Genomic DNA, 6,000 nt, shown 5'->3' with positions numbered 1-6,000 from the left:
GGAGGTGAAACATGACTGACTGCTGTCCTCCTACCTGGACAATGCAATCTAACTTTCATTCTGCTGCAGATGGCCATTTTCATTTTACACCGTCCAAATTTACAGCTCAGGGCGCTGGGACGAATTCCAAATTGTGTGCAGATACAGGCCTACACTTCAAATAATTATGAGAACAATCCAATGTAAAGAGAGCACTTCCATTAGGAAATAGTCAACATGAAATTTCGTCTTCTACTGACACCTGCTGGTCAAATTGAATAGTTGCAAATATTGTGAACAAGTTGTCATCTAATTCTAATCCTAAACAATATGGCCATTCCAAGTGAAGTATTAAGACAATTAATCAGGTTTGTACTGCTTGATTGAACACATTCATCCCGTTCCAGTGCACTAAAACCCACTTCCCTTCAGGACCGTGTCAGCGAAGCCAAAACTTCCTTGAGTGACGTTGTGTCCCAGCATGCAATGCGAGCTAGCGATTCACAATACTATTTCATCACAAACATGAATGTAAAAAATAAAAAGGGACGAAAAATGAAACATCAGGAACACCAACCATTGCAATACAAGCAGAACTGGGCCGAAGTTTTATATTATGTACACCATAATACAGCCTTCTGGTGGACAAGCTATTTATTCCGTGTCTTCCTATAGCACTTCAGTCGATGGAAGCTCGTTGTAGAGGTCACGTGCTGAGTGGGTGACTCCACTAATCACCTCGGTGAAGGTCTAAGATAAGAGCCAATCGTTACCCTTGCAGAATATCACCTGATATGGGTGAGCGTGTGCAGTAGGAACAGGAGAAGCTTCCTGGCGGAAATGATGCACTACAAGTGGATGTGACGCTAATGAGTGCGATGGATGAGGTAGAGCAATGCTCCAGAACCCGATTCAGACTACTCTCCCTCCACTTTTTTTGTTTTGTATGAGCGTTTAAAAAAAACAACATAATGATAATCGAATAAGCTTTAGTTTATTAATCAGAATTAAAACAAGTAGGTTTTGCCCTTACAAGGTTGTGGTTTTGTTATAGATGAGTTCCTTTGTTGTAGTTTGGCGCTTGAAAAACTATATATGGGATGTACCATGACCTGAGGGATTTCCTCATCCCATCCCAGCTTGGTTCTGATGCTGAATGTGAATGTATCTTGCTGTACATCCCACTGAGCTCCAAGGGCCCTCTCCATAGGGAGCTGGTCTCTGTCAAGGTTAAGTGTTTTTACCTCTTTAGCTCTCTGCTCTTCAGGAATGGCGGCCAGCACCGAGCGATGATTGCTCACCCACTTATTGAGCTTAAATCCACCTCTACCGCACAGGTCTGTTAGCTGCTGGTACAGATGTATTGCTTGTTCCACCGTGCTGACGGCCTTCAGACAATCATCCACGTAGAAATTTTGACAAACAGTGTTTATAACCTCGGCTGGGAAGTCATGCTGATTGTCGTCGAATGAAGCACAGCTTGGGGATGACACTGCCCCAAAGATGTGGACCAGCATCCTGTGCTCTTGTAGGTCCTTTGTAATGTCCCCATCTGGCCACCAGAGGAAGCGTAAGAAGTTTACATCCTGGTTGGAAACTCTTACTTGATGAAACGTTCCCTCAATGTCAGTCATGAATGCTACAGGGCCTTGGCGAAAACGAAGCAGCACACCTAGCAGTGTACTTGTCAAATTGGGACCCTGCAGGAGCTCTTTATTTAATGATGTTCACTCACTTTCAATCTCACAGCCACTAAAAAACCTGATTGTGATTGAGAGGTCCTCAGCAGCCAATCACTGTTGGGAGTCCAGCCTTCAAACACTCCTCCTGAATCCACAGTCACATCTGTGAGCATCTGGAACTTTGGCCCTGATCCTCCACACCACACAACTTGGGATGACAGCGCCACCTACCTGTATCCTTTCAGCAGCCAGTCCATCCTCTGACCCGTTTCCACTGTGGCCTGTTGTGTCATCTGGACCGGAGTCTGGATCATCAGTGTCCAGGTTCATGGAATCTGTCAGAGTGCCGCCGTCCTGTGATGTAATGATAGAGAATCACTCCATTTATACTAATGTGCAGAACCACTAGAGTGTCATTTCTTCACTGCTGTCAGCAACAAGCATTTGGTGTCACACTGGTGTACAACACTTATGGGCTAATTAATAAGAAATGACATATTTATGAATCACCCGCAATGCCCAGATTGTTGCTGCTTATCTGCTGATATGAGCCGTCAACTGTTGCAATATAGAACCACGGGCAGGAAATTACAATTAGTGTACAGTGTATTATAATTTAAAAGTTTACTAACGGTAGTTCTTTAAAGAATTTAGCAGGGATGGAACAGGCTAACGTGACGACGTCACCTGTAACACGGTAGGAGCTCAACCTGCTGTCACGGCGAAAACTCTGTGTTACGTCCCGTCGAGGGGGACCGAGACGCAACATGTGGGACACCTTCCCCCACTCCCAAGCCTCATTAATTTTTCACTGCAGTTGGCAGTTTCAACAAAAAACATTTTATTAATCCGTAAATGAAATAAACAAAACAATTTAACCGGTGGGCAGCAAAGGCTTCAGGGTGGGCCCAGGCCAAAATAATAAACCAAACTCCAACTAGCTCGCCTTAAGAACTAACTAAAGAAAGAAAGAGAACCCAAATTCAGAAAGGCTAACCTCCCTACATACTTAATAAACAGGAGAAAAGAGGGGACAAAGAAAATGGCAGCCCACCCCTACGGCTGCGTGCTCTAACACCATTTCAGAAGTGACTAACTGCAGAGTTGGGAGCGGAGGAGGGACGACCGTCAGGCTGGCTCGACTGCTCCTCCTTCTCAGCCGTGGCGCGTCCAATCAGCAGCCGACATCCAGGACCGCACCTGCAAGGCGTCATCCACTCTCTCACACACACACACACACACACACACACAGACACAAAGATAGAGGCACCTAGACCCACCCCCTCCCTTAAGAACTAAACCCTATTAACATACCTACAAACAAAACTAAACAAGAAAAACCTCAGTTCCCCCGAAATAAGAATTCCGCAGCTAGTCCACATGTACACGTGATAATGCATCTGCCAACACATTATCAACCCCCCTTCCTGTGGCAAATCTGGAGATTGAAGTCTTGCAGGAGCAGAGACCACCGCATCTACGAGGGCATTATGGTCTGTAAAAACCTGACGCCAAATTAACATCAAGATGGGCACTGTCAGAAGGAGAGCCAAAGCTTCTTTCTTAACTTCCCAGAATTGACTCTGTCTGTGTGCTGCTGACTTGTGGCATGTCCCTCTACTTCTATGTCATGGTGCAAAACTGACGTACGGCGGGGGTGGTCAGAAAACAATAGTGGGTGGCTCTCAATTAATTTAACAATATCATGACGGGCTGATGCAGGCAAATGGGACAAAAACGAGCTGAAGTTATTCATAATTTCATAGTTTCCCAGGCGCGCCGAAGGAACACCGATTTTTTTTTTTTTTTTTTTTTTTTTTTTTTTCAATGAGCCCTCCCTCCGCCAATGGGCACGGAGGGGGCGGAGGCTCAGGCGACACATTTTTCCGAGCAACGTAACGCCCGGTTCACACTGGATGCGGAAGCGCCACGAAGCGCCGCGAAGCGCCGCGGAGCGCTTCCATTCGGCGCCCACGTTAATCAATGTGGTGGTTGCGCGGCTCGCGGCATGCATTTGTTGTTTCGGCGTCTGCTCTATTTTGTGCGCGAGCCGCGAGCGATCCTCGTCAAAAGTACAGGAAGTCGCTCAATAAAAACGAGAAAATCCGGTGAATTTTCAAAATAAACTCATTTCAAAATAAAAACCGAATGACAAATTCGATCATATATCATATTTGTATGTTATATTTGTCAGTACATTGTATCAGAGTGCGAGAGAGATTAAACACACACACACACACACACACACACACACACACACACACACACACACACAGGAAGACTTGATCAAAAATACGTCTGTTTGAGCCAAGAGATGCCAGTCAATGATCATTATGAAAGAGGTCTTGTCTTGAGATGGACACCTGAGTGCGTGTTTCTATTTATTTACACACACACACACACACACACACACACACACAGACACACACACAAAAGTAAGCTACGGGCTGGCTACGGGGCGAGGGGGGGCGATGATGAAAATGATTTTTTTTATTTATTTTTTTTTTAAAGAAAAAAAAAAGAAGCTCAAGTGGGAGTGAAAAGAAGACTGCAGCTGAGCAGAAGTGCTTGTCGACCGTCGCGGAGCTGTTCGCGTCTGGTGTGAACCAGTTGGAGCCTCGCTCACGAAATTCGTCGGCGCTCCGCTTCGCGGCGCTTCCGCTTCCATTGAAATGAATGGCACGAGCCGCGCGCCTGTTCGCGTCTGGTCTGAACCACTACATTCAGTGCCTTTACATGGCACTAGAGAAAATCGAATTACTGCCTTAGTCCGATTATGATCGGAGAACTCACGTGCGTGTAAACACCTTACTCCGATTATGATTGGAGTTTGAGAACTCCGATTGAGACACCCAGATAATGTGATTGGAATTCAAATTTCTCTGCCATGTATACGCTTTAATCGGACTATTAACTGGACAATGCGAGTGCGCATGCGCCACGCCTCGCTCTCGCAACTCATGACCGCACAACTACGTCGTCTAACAAAACAGACGGCGCGAAACAACTTGGCAAACGCGAATAAGAATGTTGACATTTGGAGAGAGGATGAGACCGGGGCGATGCTTTCGCTTTTAAAAGAGATGGACATATTCAAATAACGCGCAACGGAGACCTTTTTAAAAAGGGTAGCGCAGCAAATGCAGGGTTCCGGCTTTACGCACCCCTGAACAAATACGTATTCCTTCGTATTTATATTTCTACCTTTTCGTTCACATTTTTTGTAAGTTAGAAGAATGTTAACTTTGTAAATAAAAGCACAGCAAAGACATGTTTTTCTGATTTGTTTTTATTTTGGTAATTTCGCTGTTATTCTGCTGGAATCGGCGTGCAGCAGCACCAGCTTCCTCCACGGTCGGCACTTTAATGAGCGTGTGTATAACTGAAGACACCGTTCCTTTGCAAAAACCTGTACACAAACTCTCCCACCAGTCTGCTCCGAACCCGAATCCAACAAGAACGAGAGTTTGGGGTCCGTAGCGACGGCACAAAGCGTAGCATCGAAGTGTTGTTGTAGCCCTCCAACAGCAAACAACGTTCTTGTCTGCCTTTTAAAATAACCATGAGCACAAGAAATAGGGTACACCTTATCTGCAAAGCAAGTAACACGTACATTATGAACTATCGTTCCATATCACAATAGATTTAATATGTCAACCGAAAGCAGCTGACTATATATATATATATATATATATATATATATATATATATATATATACATATATATATATGTATATATATATATATATATATATATATATATATATATATATATATATATATATATATATATATATATATATTAATTAACCTCTGTCATTGAACTCCAAAACATACATGGTCAATATCCATATTATTATTATGTTGTTTTTTTTTAAATGCTCATACAAAACAAAAAAAACAGTGTGAAATCAACATGTAGTGCATTACTTTCGCCAGCAAGCTTCTCATGTTATGACTGACTACTGACTACATTGACCCACATTTTCCATATACTCACCTGAATCAGATGCCCTGCAGATCCCCTGCAAGGGCCCCGAGGGGTGACGCACAACCAGCACGTGACCTCTACCATGTGCTTCCACCCACGGAAGTGCCATAGGAGGACACGGCTTAAATAGTATAGCTTGTCCACCAGAAGGCTGTATTATGGTGTACATAATATAAAACTTCGGCCAAGTTCTGCTTGTATTGCAATGGTTGCTGTACCTGAAGTTTCCTTTTTTCCTTTTTCCCTTTTTCTTTTTTATATCCATGTTTGTGATGAAATAGTATTGTGAATCGCTAGCTCGCATTGCATGCTGGGAAACAGCGTCAATCAAGGAAGTTTTGGCTTCGC

The sequence above is a fragment of the Nelusetta ayraudi genome, unplaced genomic scaffold, assembly GCF_046127955.1.
Source record: "Nelusetta ayraudi isolate G7.1 ecotype Tasmania unplaced genomic scaffold, CSIRO-AGI_Nayr_v1 ptg000024l, whole genome shotgun sequence".
In the NCBI taxonomy this organism is placed as follows: Eukaryota; Metazoa; Chordata; class Actinopteri; order Tetraodontiformes; family Monacanthidae; genus Nelusetta; species Nelusetta ayraudi.
The sequence above is the reverse complement of the archived record's forward strand: the minus strand, read 5'-3'. Positions refer to the sequence as shown.